A 25,795-nucleotide genomic window follows, 5' to 3' on the forward strand; every position below is an offset into this window, starting at 1 on the left:
TGACCAGTCTGGGTGAAGTGATGACCAACAGGGGTACAATATTCATTTTCCTTGTGGTTTTTGATCTAGTGTCTGTGTAGATTCATTCTGAGATGCAGCTTTAGGCCAGTTTCTCCAATGTAGCAACCTCTGTCACACGCTGTACACTGTATCATGTACACCACATTAGCAGATGAGCACAAACAGGATCCTTTAATATTATATGATGTGTTATTGTGTCTGGCTGTGTTGTTGTCACATATATGTTGACACAGTTTGCAGAGTGATTTGTTGCATCGTGCAGTACCATTCTGTGTAAGCTTCTGTTCTGTGGTTAATTTGCTGCGGACCAATCTCTGTCTCAGGTTAGGCGGTTGTTTGAATGCTAGTATGTGGGGTTCAGGAAATATTGCTTTGAGTATGGGGTCCTCTGAAATTAGTGGTTGTAGCTCTTTAATAATTTTGCGTACTCCTTCCAGAGTAGGGTTGTAAGTGACTACTAGAGGGGTTCTTTTGTTTTCCTTTTCTTTGTATTGTAGCCTTTCCCGTGGTGTTTTTAGGGCAGATTTGATTTTTTTTAGATATTGTGCTTTCTTTGTAGCCCTTTTACCTAAATGATTCTGACAGTGTACTCAGGTGCTGATCTCTGTCTTTTGTGTCAGAGCAAATGCAGTGATATCTGATAGCTTGGCTGTAGATGATACCTGTAGAGGATATCATCTACAGCCAAGCTATCAGATATCACTGTTCCATTTGTTGTATGTGATGTGTATCTATATATCTCAAAAGCTTGTCTTTGAAATATTATGTTAGTCCAATAAAAAAGGTATCACGGCATACTGAAATACTTTGCTTTTTGAGCATCTTATCTACTGGACTAACACGGCAAATCCAATCTTCACTAATTAAAATATATAGGTATAGATTATCAAGCATAAAGAGGGCCGATTTATCATTATATGCATGTAGATTTGGGGAATATAGTAGAAATCGATCCAAGAATATACATGGATATAAAATAATGGAATATATGTTAATATGGAATTCCAGGCAAAAAACAGGTGTCAAATATACCATATATTAGCAAAGTAAAGAAAACACATATATGTAGAGCAAATGAATACAAATATGTGGATATTATGCCTATTTGTTATAATATCGGCTTCCTAGAAAGTGTATCCAATATGTTTAGATGTCTCAGAATATAATCTTGCAAAGTGTAGGGAATATGTAGATATGCCAGTATAGTATTTAAAATAAATACTTATCTAACAACATAATCTAATACTAGTGTATTAAAAGATTAAAGTGAAAGAACATGGAGGGGCTATGACCTGGTATATATGTATTCATAACTATTGCCACATGTAGACATATATACATATGCGTTTTATTAGTTTCTTTTAAAGGAATGGTTTTAGATCTAATTCAGCATTTAAACCTTCAGATGTCAGACTACCAAATTCAAAGATTAAATTTGCTTCTTGAAGAGTATTTGTTTCTTTCATGTAATTAGCAAGAGTCCATGAGCTAGTGACGTATGGGATATACATTCCTACCAGGAGGGGCAAAGTTTCCCAAACCTCAAAATGCCTATAAATACACCCCTCACCACACCCACAAATCAGTTTTACAAACTTTGCCTCCTGTGGAGGTGGTGAAGTAAGTTTGTGCTAGATTCTACGTTGATATGCGCTCCGCAGCAGGTTGGAGCCCGGTTTTCCTCTCAGCGTGCAGTGAATGTCAGAGGGATGTGAAGGGAGTATTGCCTATTTGAATTCAATGATCTCCTTCTACGGGGTCTATTTCATAGGTTCTCTGTTATCGGTCGTAGAGATTCATCTCTTACCTCCCTTTTCAGATCGACGATATACTCTTATATATACCATTACCTCTACTGATTCTCGTTTCAGTACTGGTTTGGCTTTCTACTACATGTAGATGAGTGTCCTGGGGTAAGTAAGTCTTATTTTCTGTGACACTCTAAGCTATGGTTGGGCACTTTTATATAAAGTTCTAAATATATGTGTTTAAACATTTATTTGCCTTGATTCAGGATGTTCAACGTTCCTTATTTTCAGACAGTCAGTTTCATATTTGGGATAATGCATATGAATAATTCAATTTTTTCTTACCTTAAAATTTGACTTTTTTTCCTGTGGGTTGTTAGGCTCGCGGGGGCTGAAAATGCTTCATTTTATTGCGGCATTCTTGGCGCAAAAATTTTCTTGTCATTTCCGGCGTCATACGTGTCGCCGGAAGTTGCGTCATTTTTTTGACGTTTTTGCGCAAAAAAAGTCGGCGTTACCGGATGTGGCGCCATTTTTGGCGCCAAAAGCATTTAGGCACCAAATAATGTGGGCGGCTTTTTTGGCGCTAAAAAATTTGAGCGTCATTGTTGTCTCCACAATATTTAAGTCTCATTATTTATTGCTTCTGGTTGCTAGAAGCTTGTTCATTGGCATTTTTTTCCCATTCCTGAAACTGTCATTTAAGGAATTTGATCAATTTTGCTTTATATGTTGTTTTTTCTATTACATATTGCAAGATGTCTCAAATGGACTCTGAATCAGAAGCCACTTTTGGAAAAACGCTTAACTGAGTTTCAGTTCTACCAAAGCTAAGTTCATTTATTTTAAATGTTATAAATGTTTATCTTTAGCTATGGTTTGTAACAAGTTATTATGTTATACTTTTACATGCGGAATCCATTAGTATTTATGCTTTATATATTTTCTTTTCTTACAAAAAATATTTAGAAGACTTATAAGAAATATTTTTCTGATTCTATGTTAAAGGCTTTGTCTGACTTCGTGCCTTCTAATAACATTTTTAGGTCTTTTTCACTTCTTTTTTATTTATTGAAGTTTCAAATGACCAACAACATACTGATTTATCCTTCTCTGATGATGTTTTTTTCAGAAATTTTCTTCATCAGATATTGACACTAACAAATCTACTTTTTTATTATTTTTCAATTATTAAAGTACATTTGTTCTTTGTTGAAAAAGTGTTGATTATTTTGGATATTAAGGTAACTAGTTCTTTAAGACTAGCTGACATTATTTCTGCCTATTTATTTCTTTAGATGTTTTCTTTCCAATTCCCTATACTAGGGAATGGAATAGGCTGAGAATTTTCTTTTATTCCTTCTTCAAAGGTTTTAAACTATATTCTTTGCCAGCAGTTAAATTCAGTTTGGAGGGTTCTCCAATTTATTGGGGCTATCTCTAATTCTACTAATTATGCTATTGTTTCTATAGCAAAATAGTATTTATTTTCCTTTAGATAGTTGTGTCTTATTTATGGAAAATTATTTAGTTTCAGGTACTTTTCTTGGTCCTGTGATTTATTTGGATATTGCAATTGCTTCGATTTCTCTGTTTACTTTAAGATCAAGTATCAGATTATGATTTATTTTAGCATTGTTAAAGGGACAACATTTTCTAGACTAGGTGCTGTTGCATTTGTCTTGTTGTTTTTTTGCATTTATTGATTATGCAAGTCCACTGTATTGGCTGGTCCTTTAAACCGGACTATCATGCTAATAATTTCATTTGTGTCTTCATTTTATTGAATATTTTCGCAAATGAGGGTTAATCTATGTCTTTAGCTTTTTTAGCTAGAAGAATTTTGTGATTTTAAAAAAAAAAATCCATATTTCCTTTGTTCTAAGATAATAAATTATTTGTTTTATAATTGGATTCAATTCTTAACTGTTACTCTGGGCTTCAAGGTTGAGTTCTAAGACTAAAACTTTAAGCTTATACTAGTTTGGTTGTTCTTATTATTGAGTTCTTTCCCTAGTGTCTATAATTGGAGTTCGAAATCAGCTCCCTAATTTTGCGATGTACGTGCCGTATTCCAGCTTGGCTGGTAAGGGGCAGGTTAAGGCTTCTTCGAAATTTATTTTGTCCAAAATTTCTTTGATTTTATTCCAGCAAGGCTAACACTTTCTTTAACTGTGTTTCTGTCCTATATATTTTGGGTACTGTTGAAGCATGGCTGGGAAACCCATGGGGTTCAAGCGCTGCTCAGACCTGGAATCTTCTGGAGTATTTCTTCCAGTTTCTTTTGAGGAACCGGGTTTTGGAGTTTTATTCAAACTATTTTGCCTTTTTATGGTCTTTGATAGCATTATTTGTTTTCATTAGATACAATAAATGCATATTTTCATTTTTCTGTTTTCATTCAGATTATTTTCTGAGGATGCGGAATCTCATATGATTCACTTACTCTTCAGGACATAGAGGATCTTCTTTTCTAAAGCTCTTGATCCTTCACACAAGGGTCACCTTTTTTAGGTTTCCAGATAGTTTGTGTCACTGTCCTTGTCTCTATCAGACAAGGGATAATGTTATTGGGTTCCGTCTATCGGTACCTTTAGTCTCTATTATTTCCTTCAGTTGCTATATATGCATAGAAGTTTTAGGTCTTATGGCCACAGCATTGGATTCAATTCCCTTTGCTCATTTTCTCTAGAAAGAACCTTTTCAGTCTTTTATAAGTGTTGTTTCTTCAAGAACATGGTTGGAGGATCAATTTACCAAAAAGTTCATTTGATTCCTCAGACAAGGGTAACCTTTTTAGGTTTCCTGATGGATTCAGTGTTCTTGATTCTGTCTCTGACGGACAAGAGGCGTCTGAAATTGGTTTCAGCTTATCGAAACCTTCAGTCTCAATCATTCCCTTCGATAGCCTTATGCATGGAAATTCTAGGTCTTATGACTGCTGCATTGGATGCGATTCCCTTTGCTCGTTTTCACATGCGACCTCTTCAGCTCTGTATGCTGAACCAGTGGTGCAGGGATTATACAAAGATATCTCAATTAATATCTTAAAACTGATTGTTCGACACTCTCTGACGTGGTGGACAGATCACCATCGTTTAGTTCAGGGGGCTTCTTTTTGTTCCTCCAACCTAGACTGTGATCTCAACAGATGCAAATCTGACAGGTTGGGGAGCTGTATGGGGGTTTCTGACAGCACAAGGGGTTTGGGAATCTCAGGAGGTGAGATTACCAATCAACATTTTTGGAACTCCGTGCAATTTTCAGAGCTCTTCAGTCGTGGCCTCTTCTAAGAGAGAGTCGTTCATTTGTTTCTAGACGGACGATGTCACAACCGTGGCATATGTCAATCATCAAGGAGGATCTCACAGTCCTCTGGCTATGAAAGAAGTCTCTCGAATACTTGTATTGGCGGAATCCAGCTCCTGTCTAATTTCTGCGGTTCATATCCCAGGTATAGACAATTGGGAAGCGGATTATCTCAGTCGCCAAACACTACATCCGGGCGAATGGTTTCTTCACCCAGAGGTATTTCTTCAGATTGTTCAGAAATAGATCTGATGGCTTCTCATCTAAACAAGAAGATTCCCAGGTATCTGTCCAGATCCAGGGATCCTCAGGCGGAAGTAGTGGATGCATTGTCACTTCCTTGGAAGTATCATCCTGCTTATATCTTTCCGCCTATAGTTCTTTTTCCAAGATTCTAAGGAACGTTCGTTTATTCTGTTGGTGGCTCCAGCATGGCCTCACAGGTTTTGGTATGCGGATCTTGTCCGGATGGCCACTTGCCAACCGTGGACTCTTCCGTTAAGACCAGACCTTCTATCGCAAGGTCCTTTTTTCCATCAGGTTCTCAAATTCTTCAATTTGAAGGTATGGAGATTGAACGCTTGATTCTCAATCATAGAGGTTTCTCTGACTCTGTGATTAATACTATGTTACAGGCTCGTAAAACTGCATCTAGGAAGATATATTATCAAGTCTGGAAGATTTTCATTTCATGGTGTTTTTCTCATCTTTTTTCTTGGCATTCTTTTAGAATTCCTAGAATTTTACAGTTTCTTCAGGATGGTTTGGATAAGGTTTGTCTGCAAGTTCCTTGAAAGGTCAAATCTCTGCGCTTTCTGTTCTTTTTTTCACAGAAAGATTGCTAGTCTTCCTGATATTCATTGTTTTGTACAAGCTTTGTCTCATATAAAACCTGTTATTAAGTCAATCTCTCCTCCTTGGAGTTTGAATTTGGTTCTGGGGGCTCTTCAAGCTCCTCCGTTTGAACCTATGCATTCGCTAGACATTAAATTACTTTCTTGGAAAGTTTTGTTTCTTTTGGCCATCTCTTCTGCTAAGAAGAGTTTCTGAATTATCTGCTCTTTCTTGTGAGTCTCCTTTTCTGATTTTTCATCAGGATAAGGCGGTGTTGCGAACTTCTTTTAAATTTTAACCTAAGGTTGTGAATTCTAACAACAATAGTAGAGAAATTGTGGTTCCTTCATTGTGTCCTAATCCTAAGAATTCTAAGGAAAACTCGTTGCATTCTTTGGATGTAGTTAGAGCTTTGAAATATTATGTTGAAGCTACTAAGGATTTCCGAAAGACTTCTAGTCTATTTGTTATCTTTTCCGGTTCTAGGAAAGGTCAGAAGGCTTCTGCCATTTCTTCGGCATCTTGGTTAAAATCTTTGTTTCATCATGCCTATGTGGAGTCGGGTAAAACTCCGCCTCAAAGGATTACAGCTCATTCTACTAGATCAGTTTCTACTTCCTGGGCGTATAGGAATGAAGCTTCAGTTGATCAGATTTGCAAAGCAGCCACTTGGTCTTCTTTGCATACTTTTACTAAATTCTACCATTTTGATGTGTTTTCTTCTTCTGAAGCAGTTTTTGGTAGAAAAGTACTTCAGGCAGCTGTTTCAGTTTGATTCTTCTGCTTATAATTTCAGTTTTTTTCATTATAAGATTTAAACTTTATTTTGGGTGTGGATTATTTTCAGCGGAATTGGCTGTCTTTATTTTATCCCTCCCTCTCTAGGGACTCTTGCGTGGAAGATCCACATCTTGGGTAGTCATTATCCCATACGTCACTAGCTCATGGACTCTTGCTAATTACATGACAGAAAACATAATTTATGTAAGAACTTACCTGATAAATTCATTTCTTTCATATTAGCAAGAGTCCATGAGGCCCACCCTTTTGTGGTGGTTATGATTTTTTTGTATAAAGCACAATTATTCCAATTCCTTATTTTTTTATGCTTTCGCACTTTTTTCTTATCACCCCACTTCTTGGCTATACGTTAAACTGATTTGTGGGTGTGGTGAGGGGTGTATTTATAGGCATTTTGAGGTTTGGGAAACTTTGCCCCTCCTGGTATTTAAGTCTCATTGTTTATTTGCTTCTGGTTGCTAGACGCTTGTTCATTGGCATTTTTTCCCATTCCTGAAACTGTCTTTTAAGGAATTTGATCAATTTTGCTTTATGTGTTGTTTTTTCTATTACATATTGCAAGATGTCTCAGATTGACCCTGAATCAGAAGATACTTCTGGAAAATTGCTGCCTGATGCTGGATCTACCAAAGTTAAGTGTATTTGTTGTAAACTTGTGGTATCTGTTCCTCCGGCTGTTGTTTGTAATGAATGTCATGACAAACTTGTTAATGCAGATAATATTTCCTTTAGTAATGTTCCCTTACCTGTTGCTGTTCCATCAACAACTAATATTCAGGGTGTTCCTGTTAACATAAGAGATTTTGTTTCTAAATCTATTAAGAAGGCTATGTCTGTTATTCCTCCTTCTAGTAAACGTAAAAGGTCTTTTAAAACTTCTCATTTTTCAGATGAATTTTTAAATGAACATCATCATTCTGATTCTGATAATGATTCCTCTGGTTCAGAGGATTCTGTTTCAGAGGTTGATACTGATAAATCTTCATATTTATTTAAAATGGAATTTATTCGTTCTTTGCTTAAAGAAGTTTTAATTGCATTAGAAATAGAGGAGTCTGGTCCTCCTGATACTAAATCTAAACGTTTGAATACGGTTTTTAAATCTCCTGTAGTTATTCCAGAGGTCTTTCCCATCCCTGATGCTATTTCTGAAGTAATTTCCAGGGAATGGAATAATTTGGGTAATTTATTTACTCCTTCAAAACGGTTTAAGCAATTATATCCTGTGCCATCTGACAGATTAGAGTTTTGGGACAAAATCCCTAAGGTTGATGGGGCTATCTCTACTCTTGCTAAACATACTACTATTCCTACGGCAGATAGTACTTCCTTTAAGGATCCTTTAGATAGGAAAATTGAATCCTTTCTAACGGCTAGATTTGGAGTTCGGCGGTAGATGGGTTGTTATGTCTAACGCACGGCATTGTTTGACTCCGGTATTTAGAGTTCAAAAAAGACTATCTAACGATGCTCCTAACGCGTGTATGTCACACGCGTAATAATACCCGCGTTAGACAGTCTCCCATAGAGATCAATGGGAAAGCAAAAAAATAGCTTTTTTCACCTAACACTCGATCTCGCGAGAATACGCACAGCTCGGTCATATGACGCATACCACATCATGCACAACAATAACACGCCGCAAATGTCACAACAACAATCAATCAACAAAGCACACAAGCATTACACATTCACAAGCGGGGGGATTTTTAATAAAATTTAATACGGGGAATACGCATATACTTTAAGATGTGGAAATTCGCAAAATAACAACAAGGAATAAAAAATATATACATACACTAGAAAAATAATCGCATTCAATATCACTATTTATTAGGACAAACATACATATACAACACTTCACTAATAACACACCATCGCAAATTCACATTTAAAAAGAATACTATTGGACAATGTTAGAGAAAACGACCACTATGACATCATCGCATTCTACACATTCCACAAATACTAACTCCAAATGAGCATGCGCAAATTCACACAACTAATACACATTGCACTAATATTAATTGCTAATAAAGCACACCTGAACACAATTTACAACGGAAATTGGTACATCATTAAACATTTACACAGGGTATATAAGCACCACACAAGCAGGGCTTCTTTGACTGTGTTGCTGGTGGGTCTTTGGAGATTGGAGGTTTAAGATTAGAGAGTTGGTGCATTATTGTGAGTGAGTTAGTGTTAGCGTGAGAGAGTCAGTTGTTAGTGTTATCGTGAGTGAGTTAGTGGGAGTTAGTGGGAGTGGGAGAGAGTCTGTTAGTGGGAGCGTGAGTGAGTTAGTGGGAGTGGGAGTTGTTAGTGAGAGTTGTTAGTGGGAGCGTAAGTTAGTGGTAGTTAGTGAGAGTTAGTGGGAGTGTTTGTTAGTGAGAATTAGTAGTAGTGTGTTAGTGAGAATTAGTAGTAGTGTGAGTTAGCGAGCGAGTGATTTTTCTGTACACGTAACACATTTACACGCAAACACATTCAATACATACATACACTTATCAATAACACTACATACACTCCATACCCCCTACCCCCTCATACTACACTCCATACCCCATTCCCTGTAGTCCCATTCCCTTTCATCCCATTTACTCTTATCCCATACCCCATACCCATCCCATACCCATCCCCTAGTTACATTTAGTTTACATATCCTCCTTTTAGTCTTCTTCTTCTTTTGGTTTATTTAAATACTCCTTACCCTCTTTGTTTTTTTACATCCCTCTCACACTTTCAGCACTTTTTTTGTCTTTTTAGTTCTTTATTTTGACCCCCTTTCATTTCATCACACTCACTTTTTGTTTGATTATTTGGGGTTTAGTTTAGGGAACAGATGGAGGCCAGGCAGGGGAGAGGTAGAGGGGGGAGGAGAGGGAGGGGGAGAGGAACAGGGCAGGAAGGGGGGCAGGAAGCGGGGGTGGAAGCGGTGGGTGGACCCAGCCACTTGGTTCAAGATGAACAAGTGGCTGGGCCCAGTGGCGGACAGAGTAGGGCTTCACAGTCCGGGAAACAGAGGGCATCGTCACAGGGGAAGGCCAAGGCGACTAGGGAGGCAAGGTTTTCGATGGAGGAGAAGGAGGCCCTCATAGAGGCCTATATGGCCAGGTATAGGAGGCTGCAGCACCAGAAGACTACCCCGACTGACAAGAGGAGGCTCTGGAATGAGATAAGAAATGCAGTCAATGCAGTGGGTGGCCGGAACAGAGATCTTGATTCGATAAAACATCGCTACCGGGACTGTAAGATGGATCTCAAGAAAAAGTTAAGCCTGGAGGCCCGACATGCCACAGGAACCGGTGGCGGACCTGCCCTGGAAATAGAGTACTGCCGATGGGAGGAAATGTTGCAGCCCAGCATCTCCGAGGTGGAAATAGTCGGTATCGGAGGAATTGATACCGGGAACCTGCCACTCTCATCTGACGGTAAGCTCATTGAACAATAATTTCACATACGAATGTATTTCAAGGGACACTATACGCAAACCTTTACTTTCATGATTGAGGTAGCGAATACAATTTGACAAAACATTCAAATGTACTTATATTACCTAATTTGAATCATTCTTAAACCTCCAATCTGCGTACTTGGTACTTAAGAGCAGAGCAACTTTTTCATCTTCATTCCTTGGATGGGAGTCTGATTGTGGTAAGTAAGGCTTGCGCAAGTGAAGAACCACACAAAGTTTTCCAGCAGACTGAGACGCGCAGTGCACAGCGTGTCTCAGCGGGAGAAGACCAGCCGGAAGGAAAAGCCAAAAGCAGGTGAGAGTGTATATACACCTAAAGTTTCCTGCAAACGGCAGCCAAAGAGGTGAGAAATCATCTGAACACAAAGAGGCTGAAATAGATTAAGCGTAAGGGAGCTACCTCCCATAAATCACAAGAACCAATATTTCTTTCATGTAATTAACAAGAGTCCATGAGCTAGTGACGTATGGGATATACATTCCTACCAGGAGGGGCAAAGTTTCCCAAACCTTAAAATGCCTATAAATACACCCCTCACCACACCCACAAATCAGTTTTACAAACTTTGCCTCCAAGGGAGGTGGTGAAGTAAGTTTGTGCTAGATTCTACGTTGATATGCGCTCCGCAGCAAGTTGGAGCCCGGTTTTCCTCTCAGCGTGCAGTGAATGTCAGAGGGATGTGAAGAGAGTATTGCCTATTGAATGCAGTGATCTCCTTCTACGGGGTCTATTTCATAAGGTTCTCTGTTATCGGTCGTAGAGATTCATCTCTTACCTCCCTTTTCAGATCGACGATATACTCTTATATTTACCATTACCTCTACTGATTCTCGTTTCAGTACTGGTTTGGCTTTCTACAAACATGTAGATGAGTGTCCTGGGGTAAGTAAGTCTTATTTTCTGTGACACTCTAAGCTATGGTTGGGCACTTTATTTATAAAGTTCTAAATATATGTATTCAAACATTTATTTGCCTTGACTCAGAATGTTCAACTTTCCTTATTTTCAGACAGTCAGTTTCATATTTGGGATTATGCATTGAATTATCATATTTTTCTTACCTCAAAAATTTGACTTTTTTCCCTGTGGGCTGTTAGGCTCGCGGGGGCTGAAAATGCTTCATTTTATTGCGTCATTCTTGGCGCGGACTTTTTTGGCGCAAAAAATTCTTTTCATACGTGTCGCCGGAAGTTACGTCATTTTTTGACGTTATTTTGCGCCAAAAATGTCGGCGTTCCGGATGTGGCGTCATTTTTGGCGCCAAAAGCATTTAGGCGCCAGATAATGTGGGCGTCTTATTTGGCGCTAAAAAATATGGGCGTCGCTTTTGTCTCCACATTATTTTAGTCTCATTTTTCATTGCTTCTGGTTGCTAGAAGCTTGATATTTGGCATTCTTTCCCATTCCTGAAACTGTCTTATAAGGAATTTGATCTATTTTGCTTTATATGTTGTTTTTTCTCTTACATATTGCAAGATGTCTCACGTTGCATCTGAGCCAGAAGATACTACAGGAAAATCACTGCCTGCTGGATCTACCAAAGCTAAGTGTATCTGCTGTAAATTTTTGGTAGCTATTCCTCCAGCTGTTGTTTGTAATAATTGTCATGACAAACTTGTTAAAGCAGATAATATTTCCTTTAGTAATGTACCATTGCCTGTTGCAGTTCCCTCAACATCTAAGGTGCAGAATGTTCCTGATAACATAAGAGATTTTGTTTCTGAATCCATAAAGAAGGCTTTGTCTGTTATTTCTCCTTCTAGTAAACGTAAAAAGTCTTTTAAATCTTCTCTCTCTACAGATGAATTTTTAAATGAACACCATCATTCTGATTCTTTGGACTCTTCTGGTTCAGAGGATTCTATCTCAGAGATTGATGCTGATAAATCTTCATATTTATTTAAGATGGAATTTATTCGCTCTTTACTTAAAGAAGTACTAATTGCTTTAGAAATAGAGGATTCTAGTCCTCTTGATACTAATTCTATACGTTTGGATAAGGTCTAAAGGTAAAAACAGGGCTAACAATCGTTTTCGTTCCTTTCGTTTCAACAAAGAACAAAAGCCTGATCCTTCGTCCTCGGGAGCAGTATCAGTTTGGAAACCATCTCCAGTCTGGAATAAATCCAAGCCTGCTAGAAAGGCAAAGCCTGCTTCTAAGTTCACATGAAGGTACGGCCCTCATTCCAGTTCAGCTGGTAGGAGGCAGGTTACGTTTTTTCAAAGAAATTTGGATCAATTCTGTTCACAATCTTTGGATTCAGAGCATTGTTTCAGAAGGGTACAGAATTGGTTTCAAGATGAGACCTCCTGCAAAGAGATTTTTTCTTTCCCGTGTCCCAGTAAATCCAGTGAAAGCTCAAGCATTTCTGAATTGTGTTTCAGATCTAGAGTTGGCTGGAGTAATTATGCCAGTTCCAGTTCCGGAACAGGGGATGGGGTTTTATTCAAATCTCTTCATTGTACCAAAGAAGGAGAATTCCTTCAGACCAGTTCTGGATCTAAAATTATTGAATCGTGGGAGGCGGAGCTAACCGCCATACTGCATGGAAGCTGGAAAGAAGAGCTCCGCTAAACTAAAATTATAAAACCCAAATAGAAATACACTAAAGCTACCCCAAAGCTGACCAAACTTAGGCAATATCCCTGATAGCCAGTGTGACCGCTTAGATACTTGGACTAAGGCGGATTTGTCACGTATCCACGAAGCAGCTACTGGGAAAGACTGAGGCCCAGCTACTGATCAGTGCCACATATAGCTGCCCGGAGGGTCGGGGCTCCGCTCCGGGAGCCGGAGACATCAAGCCTGTTTTCTCTCCCTTATGCCGACTTCAGAACATCATTGCCATAGCAAATAGGGAGCTAAAGCCGCAGCAATCACCTTCGGCACCGCCGCACACGCGTTGCTCCGGAGGGTCGGGGCTCCGCTCCGGAGCACAGCAGAGCAGACGGCTGAGGACCTCTAGGACATCACTTGAGAAGCCGGGTAAGACCGAGGTGTAAAGGAGGAGAAAGGAGACATAGAAGCAATTTTGGGTACGAGAGACTGTCGTGCAAGTTAGTGGGAGGATTAGTGGCGCGAAAAGCCGCCATATTGGCCCTGTCAAACCGGCTCAATTACTCTGAGGAGCAAACTTTAATTACCTGCACATAAAAGTGTACATAGTGTGGAAGGTGTGTAACACATAGATGATACGCTAGATTGCAGGGTACCTAACTGCAGCTGTATGCCGGATTAGTTTAGAAGAAGTTTCTGGGCTTAACTGAAGGCTGCTAATAAAACACAGAAAGGAAGAGGCCTTATAGAGTAAAGGGCCTTGGATTAATCTATCTTCATTCTGCGACTATCTGGCCCTATACACACTGTAAGAGATTACTGCAGATAACAGTGTGTTAGACATTTAACAATTCAAGGATCTTTCTTAAAAGGGTTGGACACGTTTACAAGAGTGCAGCGGTCTATAGCTGCAGCCACTTTTGCGGGCCCATTATCTAGACCCCAGATGGGCCGATTTAAGCCTTTTTTACACCCAGACTGTTGTTGAGACATGATGTAAAGTGCTCCCAGTTGGAAGATATTCAGCTCCTCTGCTCCCCACGTGGAAAAGAGATAAGAGTCCTGTCTCAGACCCTAGGTGACATACTGCAGGATCTGAGGTACAATTGGGACTTTATTTGCTGGATACTCTATTTTGCTCACTATATCCAATGGTGGACTAAAGGCTGAAAGGCAGATATGCTAGCAAAAGAAATGTCCCCATAGGCTCCCCTTACTGGTTCTCAAGGTGTTAAATATGCTTGAATACACAGAGGTATTTGTATATACCATAGGACATTATCCAGACATTGCTTCTTGGGGGTATAGGTGGCGATTTGCAAGTGATCTAGCTTTTCCCTAAGCATAATTAGAATTCCATACAATGAAAGGTAAAACCCAATCGGTGAAAGACTGTCTATCTAAAGCACAAGCAAAGAAGAAGGCTATGCTTCAAGACAAACCAGTAGCTACAGAGGGGGACATTTCAGAGGCCATGTCGGACATTAGTACGGAGGATCAACCACAGCCCTCAACCAACAACCTGGTTCAGCAAATCAAAGAAGTATTCCAAATAGAACTGAAAGCTGCTATACAAGATATTAGGGGAGATATAAAGGAAATAAGCCAAAGAACCTCTGATCTAGAAGACAAAGTAGGAGAAATCATCGAAGAAATCCCAACCATACATAGAGCTATGCAAACACATCAAGATAAGATTGAACAACTTGAATCACAACTTGAAGACTTAGAAAATAGATCTCGGAGGTCTAATGTTCGATTAAGGAACCTCCCGGAGACCTATGATAATCTTAATGATGTCCTTCTCCGAATCCTTCGGCACCTCTTACCAGAAGTGGAGGAGAGTTTTTTTCTGATTGACAGGATTCACAGGGCCCTGAATAAACCAAAAATTCCGAACACACCCAGGGACGTCATCCTTAAATTCCATTACTACACTACTAAGGACCAGCTCCTACAGGTCACCAGATCACACCCAAAACTAGAATTTGAAGGACATCAACTCCAATTTTTTGCTGATCTGTCACCCATTACCCTCAGAAAAAGAAGGGAATTCAAACCAGTTACCATGACTCTCATGAGAGCTCAGATTAAGTACCGGTGGTCGTTTCCATTCAGACTCACTTTCCTCTATAACAAAACCACCTATTCCTGCACCTCTATGGAGGAAGGTACAGATTTACTTCGACGACTGCATTTGAGTGGAGACGACACCCCTACACCACTGCCGCCTCGACCACCTAGGAAGCAGATGTCACAGATGTGGAGCAAAGTTTCTGGTCGTTCGGGCCTTCATAGTAGCCCCAGTGAAACATCAAGTGCTGAAAAGACTCAGCAATCGCAGGCTGCGGTCAACAGATAAGGAGTCCTGACATATTTGAAGCAGGGACATCAAGCTGGACATCATTGGGAAACTTTTGACTTTTCTAACCGCTTTAATCTACAGAGGACTCACTTTGGAAAAGAAGAGTCCACGATCCGTTCATAAAGTGGTGAACTTGTGAGGTTTGGGGAGGGGGGCACCTGGTAGCCACTACGCAGAAAGGTAGAACATCCATATTTATCTGTTTACATAACACCATAGGTGGAAAGAAGGGAAAAAGAGAAAAAAAGCAGTGGCTGGTGCCCCCTACTCCAGATTTAATTGTTTGGGCTGTTGTTATATGTTATATGTTATATGTTAAATGCTGTCCTTGTTTGGGATGGATTGCTTTTTTAGTAATAATTTAAACCGCAGAAGGTGCAGTTAGAGTCACAATTGAATAATTGTAGGATAATGGAACACCCAATGTGAGTATCTCATGATAATGTCCTAAAGTAAATCTAGAAAATGATTTATCCTCTTTCTTAGCACCTAGTAATAAAAACAGTTTATATCATGTCCAGTTTAGCTAGATACTGATATTCAGTTAAAGATAAATTGTCCATGGACAATGTCATGGACACTGATAGTTATTGCATTTGTACACCTTGTAACCAGTAAATATAGTTTACAGGAAAATTGAGTATCTCATACTGATACTACTGTTGATGTTTGTTATAATGTTTTTTCTTATCTATACTCTCTTTCTAACTCTTTTCTATTCTTCTCCGAGTGCTCGAGGGACCATAATAGTTGGATGGTGGAGGTGGATTTTGGAAGGCAGGAAAAAGGTGGTTCTGGATGTCAGGTATGGGGAAGAGCACAACGTATGTTGGGCTTACATTTGCGTGATTATGCACACTTAAGATGTCATTTAAAATTATCTCACATAATGTCAGGGGGCTCCACTCCCACATCAAAAGAAAAAAAGCCATAGCAGATTACAAAAACAAACAGGCCCACATAATCATGTTACAAGAGACCCATTTTACCTCAACACAACACCCAAAATACTGGGACGCGGCCTTTCCGATCCAGTATCATTCCTTTGGTCATAAGAAAAAGAGAGGGGTCTCTATTATCCTACATTCATCGTTGAATTTCCAAGAAGAAGAAGTAATTAGAGACCCAGATGGTAGGTTCATAATACTAAGGGGGAAGATACATGGGAACTCGATAGTGCTAGGAAACATTTACGCCCCGAATGAAAATCAGGGACACTTTATGGCCAAAATTAGTAAATTGTTGACTACCTGGAAAAAATACAAAATTATTTTGGGTGGGGACTTTAATCTGACACTCAATGATAACATGGATAGATCTCCCCAGACAGGGACACCCCCCAAAAAAATATTAGGCGATTTTATATTAGACCATAATCTACTTGATATTTGGAGACTCCATAACGCAGGAATTAAGAACTACACATATTACTCGGCGGCACATAACTCCTTTTCTAGAATCGACTACATATTTGCGAGTCAGATCTTATGCCCCCTAACTACATACGCCAATATAGCACAAACCAGCTGGTCAGACCATTCCATTGTGGAAATCGCGATCAAAGGCTTTTTTGATCCATCTAGGGACAGATCCTGGTCCCTTGACACATCCTTATTACGGAATGATGTGATATGCCAGAAACTTACCCAGGAAATTAGTCACTTTTGGGCAAATAACAAAAACTCAACACCCAATCCCCTATTGGAATGGGGAGCGTTTAAGGCCTTTTTGAGAGGTTTCCTTATTAAAGAAAAAGCTAACCTAAATAGCCAGAAAAAAAAGATTATAGAGGACAAGAAACGAGAGATTGAAGACCTAAACAGGCAATTAATTAGGACCAGATGCCCCAACTTAATCAAACTAATAACTTCAAAAAAAAAAGAACTAGATAAACTACTTGATGAGGAAGCATTAGCCCATTTAAGGATTATTGACGCACAATATTTTGTCTACGCCAATAAGCCGGATCGCATGCTAGCCAGAAAGATAAGAAATATCACCAGGTCCTCCTCTATCCCCCAGCTACAGACTAAGTCGGGCTCGGTCATAAACAACCCTAAGCATATTGCTAACTCATTTGCAGACTTTTACCAGTCTCTATATGGAATACCGAGAGATCAAGCCGAGTCTAGGAAACACAGAATACAGGAGTTTTTAACGGCTTGCCGTCTCCCTAAACTAGATAAAACTGCCTCAGACCAATTAAACTCCCCAATTACAACCCGGGAAATTATTATAGCAATTAAACAACTCAGAAGCAATAAGGCTCCTGGACCCGATGGGTATTCAGGGAGCTTCTATAAAAAATTCGCAGGGGAGCTGGTCCCTCACTTATTGGAGTCATTTAACTATATCCTAGAAGGTGGTGTGATCCCAGAGGAATTATTAATGGCACGAATATGTGTGGTCCCAAAGCCCGGTAAGGACAAATTTCATTGCAAAAATTATAGACCAATCTCGCTCATAAATTTAGATCTTAAGCTCCTTACTAAAATAATGGCCACTAGGTTGAATCTACATTTACCCAAACTGATTTTGAATGACCAGGTGGGGTTTATTACAGGGAGAGAGGCCCCAGACAACGTACGCAGGGTCATTGACTTGATTGACTTTGCGACAAAAGAAAGAGTGCCTTCTCTGTTCCTATCTTTGGACGCAGAGAAGGCATTCGACAGAATCCATTGGGATTACATGAATGAAACTCTATCACAGTTTGGAATCTCAGGTTCCTTTAGTAAAGCGATTCAGGCCATCTATAGTAAGCCATCAGCCTATCTTAGAGTAGCAGGTTATCAATCCAAAAGAATCTATATCAATAATGGTACCAGGCAGGGGTGCCCATTGTCGCCCCTACTATTTGCCATGTGCATTGAGCCCTTAGCCGCTAGCATTAGAAACCACAGAGATATCTCCGGTATAACAGTAGGTAAAAAAGATCACAAACTTTCCCTATTCGCTGATGATATCATCCTAACAATTAGCAAACCACTACTATCTCTACCAATTTTATATGGGCTCCTATCAACCTTTGGCACCCTTTCGGGTTACAAGGTTAATAATGACAAGTGTGAAGCCATTGAGGTTCATCTCCCCAGTCATACCAAAAAACTGTTGGAAATTAATTTTGATTTTAAGTGGGCAACTAGGGAGATCAAATATCTCGGAGTTTTTCTCCCTTCCAACCTAAAAGAGTTATATAAACTAAATTATCCTCCGCTATACAAACACCTCCATAAAGAAATGAAGTCCTGGAGCACATATAGAATTTCGTTCTATGGTAAAATGGTAGTCAGTAAGATGGTGATACTTCCAAAATTGCTGTACCTATTTAGATCACTACCGATAGATATCCCCACAAAAGATCTTAAGATCGTCCAAAAAAACGTTTTTGATTTCATCTGGGCTAATAAGAAAGCGAGAATAAATAGGCGAACCCTTTTGCAACCTAAAACTGAAGGGGGACTGGGAGTACCTGATTTCCAAGTGTATTACAATGCTGCTAGGTTAGCTCAAACAGCACTCCTACATAATTCTAATAGTGAACTAGCCTGGGTTCAGCTAGAGGGAGATATATTAAACCTTAACCCAGTCTATCAGATGTTCTGGACACCTAAAAAAGTTAGACCAGAATCCTGGACAAATTGTACATCATTAGGACACACCCTGAGACTATGGGATAGGCTACAAAAAAGATATAATTTGATTCCGGAGGGCTCCCCTCTTACACCGCTGTCCATATTCTCGGACCGCCATAATACCCACACTAACACAATATGGGCCAACAAAAGTTTGTATAGAATCGCTGATGCACTACAAAATTCTGAGATTATCTCGTTCCAGCAATATCACGACCTCCAACCTTCCACACCGCATTCCTGGTTCCACTATTTCCAACTCAAAAATAGGATAGATAAGATCCGCAGGCTAAGAACATTGAACACTCCCACACTTTATGAGAAATTTTGTCAATCCGATTCCCGAATCAGGGGTACAATCTCTAGTCTTTATAGGTTGTTGTCTGTTGGCAGACACCCTGAGAAGTTATACTTTATTAAAAAATGGGAAGATGAGGTTAACCTTGTTAGAGACTCAACAGAATGGGCAACCACGATCCAGAAAGGTCTAGCGTGTTCTGTTAGCGCAAACCTAAAGGAAAATTATATTAAAGTGGTATATAGATGGTATAACTACCCCAGTAGATTTAAATACTATCAGCTGGAATCTAACATGGCTGGATCATCTCAATGCTACCGAGGTTGCCAGATAGAGGGTACATACAATCATATGTGGTGGGATTGTCCCGAAAGTAAAAAAGTTTGGGACGCCACCTCTGAACTCCTAAGCAATATCTTTAATAGACGAATTAAATTAAGTATGGAACAGGCTCTACTACACTTCCCTATTGAGGGATTACACAGACAATCATTAAAACTAGTAGGTATAATATGTACTGCAACTAGGACAGTGATGGCTAAACATTGGAAAACATCAGTCCCCCACTATGATGTTATCCTAAACAAAATTAGATATTATTATCAAATGGAGAACATAGCATCGTCCCTATTAGACAAAAGACAGGAGTTTCTAAAAGTTTGGGAGGAATGGATAGTTTGGGAGGACACTATTAGGATGCAAACAAGAAGAGCCGTTGAAACAAGGGCCTAATACGAGGTTGGAATTAATTAATCGAAAGTTCTACGAGCACTCAATCTTCACTTCAATCTTTACTTCATTCTTTACTTTTCCTCTTATGCCCCTCTCCTTCTTTCCTTCTTCTCTAAAATGAGTATTCCTATTGCTCCTTCTTTCTTTTTGGGAGTAATGAATCCTATCTGCAACATAAGAAGCCGTACCTCACTCTACCTTAAGGAGATAAAAGTTTAAAACTATGTTATTCTTGTATGCGAAATAGATATCCTTTATAACTACTTTACACATTGTATTACATGCGCTACTATTCTGTATTGATATGAGATGTGATGTATACATTGTTGTGAATTTGCTGGTGGAGTTGGGAGACTTCAATAAATAAAAAAAAAATTTTTCATCTAAAATTATTGAATCGTTATGTAAGGATACCAACGTTCAAGATGGTAACTGTAAGGACTATATTGCCTTTTGTTCAGCAAGGGAATTATATGTCCACAATAGATTTACAGGATGCATATCTGCATATTCCGATTCATCCAGATCATTTTCAGTTCCTGAGATTCTCTTTTCTAGACAAGCATTACCAATTTGTGGCTCTACCGTTTGGCCTTGCTACAGCTCCGAGAATTTTCACAAAGATTCTCGGTGCCCTTCTGTCTGTAATCAGAGAACAGGGTATTGTGGTATTTCCTTATTTGGACGATATCTTGGTACTTGCTCAGTCTTTACATTTAGCAGAGTCTCATACGAATCGACTTGTGTTGTTTCTTCAAGATCATGGTTGGAGGATCAATTTACCAAAAAGTTCTTTGATTCCTCAAACAAGGGTAACCTTTCTGGGTTTCCAGATAGATTCAGTGTCCATGACTCTGTCTTTAACAGACAAGAGACGTCTAAAATTGATTACAGCTTGTCGAAACCTTCAGTCTCAATCATTCCCTTCGGTAGCCTTATGCATGGAAATTCTAGGTCTTATGACTGCTGCATCGGACGCGATCCCCTTTGCTCGTTTTCACATGCGACCTCTTCAGCTCTGTATGCTGAACCAATGGTGCAGGAATTACACGAAGATATATCAATTAATATCTTTAAAACCGATTGTTCGACACTCTCTAACGTGGTGGACAGATCACCATCGTTTAATTCAGGGGGCTTCTTTTGTGCTTCCGACCTGGACTGTAATTTCAACAGATGCAAGTCTCACAGGTTGGGGAGCTGTGTGGGGATCTCTGACGGCACAAGGAATTTGGGAATCTCAGGAGGTGAGATTACCGATCAATATTTTGGAACTCCGTGCAATTTTCAGAGCTCTTCAGTTTTGGCCTCTTCTGAAGAGAGAATCGTTCATTTGTTTTCAGACAGACAATGTCACAACTGTGGCATACATCAATCATCAAGGAGGGACTCACAGTCCTCTGGCTATGAAAGAAGTATCTCGAATTTTGGTTTGGGCGGAATCCAGCTCCTGTCTAATCTCTGCGGTTCATATCCCAGGTGTAGACAATTGGGAAGCGGATTATCTCAGTCGCCAAACGTTGCATCCGGGCGAATGGTCTCTTCACCCAGAGGTATTTCTTCAGATTGTTCAAATGTGGGGGCTCCCAGAGATAGATCTGATGGCCTCTCATCTAAACAAGAAACTTCCCAGGTATCTGTCCAGATCCCGGGATCCTCAGGCGGAGGCAGTGGATGCATTATCACTTCCTTGGAAGTATCATCCTGCCTATATCTTTCCGCCTCTAGTTCTTCTTCCAAGAGTAATCTCCAAGATTCTGAGGGAATGCTCGTTTGTTCTGCTAATAGCTCCGGCATGGCCTCACAGGTTTTGGTATGCGGATCTTGTCCGGATGGCATCTTGCCAACCATGGACTCTTCCGTTAAGACCAGACCTTCTGTCGCAAGGTCCTTTTTTCCATCCGGATCTGAAATCCTTAAATTTAAAGGTATGGAGATTGAACGCTTGATTCTTGGTCAAAGAGGTTTCTCTGACTCCGTGATTAATACTATGTTACAGGCTCGTAAATCTGTATCTCGAGAGATATATTATAGAGTCTGGAAGACTTATATTTCTTGGTGTCTTTCTCATCATTTTTCTTGGCATTCTTTTAGAATACCGAGAATTTTACAGTTTCTTCAGGATGGTTTAGATAAGGGTTTGTCCGCAAGTTCTTTGAAAGGACAAATCTCTGCTCTTTCTGTTCTTTTTCACAGAAAGATTGCTATTCTTCCTGATATTCATTGTTTTGTACAAGCTTTGGTTCGTATAAAACCTGTCATTAAGTCAATTTCTCCTCCTTGGAGTTTGAATTTGGTTCTGGGAGCTCTTCAAGCTCCTCAGTTTGAACCTATGCATTCATTGGACATTAAATTACTTTCTTGGAAAGTTTTGTTCCTTTTGGCCATCTCTTCTGCTAGAAGAGTTTCTGAATTATCTGCTCTTTCTTGTGAGTCTCCTTTTCTGATTTTTCATCAGGATAAGGCGGTGTTGCGAACTTCTTTTGAATTTTTACCTAAAGTTGTGAATTCCAACAACATTAGTAGAGAAATTGTGGTTCCTTCATTATGTCCTAATCCTAAGAATTCTAAGGAGAAATCGTTGCATTCTTTGGATGTTGTTAGAGCTTTGAAATATTATGTTGAAGCTACGAAATCTTTCCGTAAGACTTCTAGTCTATTTGTTATCTTTTCCGGTTCTAGGAAAGGCCAGAAAGCTTCTGCCATTTCTTTGGCATCTTGGTTGAAATCTTTAATTCATCTTGCCTATGTTGAGTCGGGTAAAACTCCGCCTCAGAGAATTACAGCTCATTCTACTAGGTCAGTATCTACTTCCTGGGCGTTTAGGAATGAAGCTTCGGTTGACCAGATCTGCAAAGCAGCAACTTGGTCCTCTTTGCATACTTTTACTAAATTCTACCATTTTGATGTATTTTCTTCTTCTGAAGCAGTTTTTGGTAGAAAAGTTCTTCAGGCAGCGGTTTCAGTTTGAATCTTCTGCTTATGTTTTTCGTTAAACTTTATTTTGGGTGTGGATTATTTTCAGCAGGAATTGGCTGTCTTTATTTTATCCCTCCCTCTCTAGTGACTCTTGTGTGGAAAGATCCACATCTTGGGTATTCATTATCCCATACGTCACTAGCTCATGGACTCTTGTTAATTACATGAAAGAAAACATAATTTATGTAAGAACTTACCTGATAAATTCATTTCTTTCATATTAACAAGAGTCCATGAGGCCCACCCTTTTTTGTGGTGGTTATGATTTTTTTGTATAAAGCACAATTATTCCAATTCCTTATTTTATATGCTTCGCACTTTTTTCTTATCACCCCACTTCTTGGCTATTCGTTAAACTGATTTGTGGGTGTGGTGAGGGGTGTATTTATAGGCATTTTAAGGTTTGGGAAACTTTGCCCCTCCTGGTAGGAATGTATATCCCATACGTCACTAGCTCATGGACTCTTGTTAATATGAAAGAAATGAATTTATCAGGTAAGTTCTTACATAAATTATGTTTTTATTATACTCTGAACTGTATAATCACCTTGTCTCAGAGCACAAAGTTTTTTTAAAGAAATACACCCACACCAATTGCTAATAGAAGCAGAGACTGTAATTTGCAACTTAAAAGCACCTGCATCAATTGTCTGTGAAAACAGCATACAAAGGAAAGACTGTACTATCTGAAAAAACGTTACAGCCTGCAGGCAAAAAAAAAAAAAAAAAAAAAAAAAAAAATTTAAAGAGATACCGCTGTCATTTATCACTGTGAATATGTTTTACATTTGAAGCATTAGAGCTGTATTTTCTAACTGCATAGAAACGAAGGAGTCACTGTAGCAAGAATTTTAGAGATATTGTGTCTATCAAACGTTTTTTAAGATGTTTTAAAGCTGACAGTCAGTTAATATATATGATTTTAGATTTATTTGCATTATGAAAGCTTGAAGAAATTTTACTGTACAAGTTGGTCTATTAGAGCAAAATTGTTCAAAAATACTGATAATAAAAGTTGTTATAGATTTGATTGAACTACAGATTGGGAATCAGTTTGTTGGAAAATTGTGACTATCTAGATATAGTCTAAATTTAGAAGAGAGGTTTGAGAATTATCCCTCACTATATACCACTATTTAGTTACCCAATTGCTTTTTAGCGCCATCTACCCTTATTGTTAATTGTATCATAAGCTAAGTCATTTAAAGCTTGATTTGCAAATATGCTAATATATACCTTTTTTTTAATATACAGAGTCTGGGGAGGAGGCAGAACAAGAAACACAGCCTCATCTATCTCCCCGGGATGAGAGTGGTGGGGAGGAATTTCCACTTCGGAGGGAAGAGGCCCCCCGTGACGAAGAGCGCACGGAAGCTGATGAAGAGGCCCCGGAAGCAGAGGAGGAGCCCGCGGAACCAGAGGACCCTCAAGGACCCGCACACCGCCGTGCACGGGCACCCCGCCGTGCACGGGTACCCCGCCAAGCACAACAAGAGGAAATAGCGGAGGTGCGGGTTCTACTGGACTACATAGACCAGATGCGTAACTCCCAGATACAAAATATCGAAGGCCGCACTCGAATTCTTGTTGGACAAAATCAAATAATTGAAGGACAAAACCAAATAATAAACATACTCAATAGAATCGAACAAGGCCAAAACATAATCTTTAATCTGCACCAAGAGATGTTCAATTTTTTCCGGGAGGCGCATGCTGGTCTACCTCCTGGTCCGCCTCCTGCTGCTTGGCCTCCTGCTGCTGGGCCTCCTGCTGCTGGGCCATCTCCTCCTGCCGGCCCATCTACTCCTGCCGGCCCATCTACTCCTGCCGGGCCATCTACTCCTCTTCAGCCATCTCATCCTCTTCAGCCATCTTCTCCTCTTCAGCCAGCTTCTCCTCCTCAGCCATCTTCTCCTCCTCAGCCATCTTCTCCTCCTCACCTTGGTCGTCCCAGTACTCTTCCTTCCACTCTTCCCACAACATCTCCAAATAGCTTTTTTCACCTAACACTCGATCTCGCGAGAATACGCACAGCTCGGTCATATGACGCATACCACATCATGCACAACAATAACACGCCGCAAATGTCACAACAACAATCAATCAACAAAGCACACAAGCATTACACATTCACAAGCGGGGGGATTTTTAATAAAATTTAATACGGGGAATACGCATATACTTTAAGATGCGGAAATTCGCAAAATAACAACAAGGAATAAAAAATATATACATACACTAGAAAAATAATCGCATTCAATATCACTATATATTAGGACAAACATACATATACAACACTTCACTAATAACACACCATCGCAAATTCACATTTAAAAAGAATACTATTGGACAATGTTAGAGAAAACGACCACTATGACATCATCGCATTCTACACATTCCACAAATACTAACTCCAAATGAGCATGCGCAAATTCACACAACTAATACACATTGCACTAATATTAATTGCTAATAAAGCACACCTGAACACAATTTACAACGGAAATTGGTACATCATTAAACATTTACACAGGGTATATAAGCACCACACAAGCAGGGCTTCTTTGACTGTGTTGCTGGTGGGTCTTTGGAGATTGGAGGTTTAAGATTAGAGAGTTGGTGCATTATTGTGAGTGAGTTAGTGTTAGCGTGAGAGAGTCAGTTGTTAGTGTTATCGTGAGTGAGTTAGTGGGAGTTAGTGGGAGTGGGAGAGAGTCTGTTAGTGGGAGTGGGAGTTGTTAGTGAGAGTTGTTAGTGGGAGCGTAAGTTAGTGGTAGTTAGTGAGAGTTAGTGGGAGTGTTTGTTAGTGAGAATTAGTAGTAGTGTGTTAGTGAGAATTAGTAGTAGTGTGAGTTAGCGAGCGAGTGATTTTTCTGTACACGTAACACATTTACACGCAAACACATTCAATACATACATACACTTATCAATAACACTACATACACTCCATACCCCCTACCCCCTCATACTACACTCCATACCCCATTCCCTGTAGTCCCATTCCCTTTCATCCCATTTACTCTTATCCCATACCATACCC

This window comes from Bombina bombina, chromosome 2, assembly GCF_027579735.1.
Source record: "Bombina bombina isolate aBomBom1 chromosome 2, aBomBom1.pri, whole genome shotgun sequence".
In the NCBI taxonomy this organism is placed as follows: domain Eukaryota; kingdom Metazoa; phylum Chordata; class Amphibia; order Anura; family Bombinatoridae; genus Bombina; species Bombina bombina.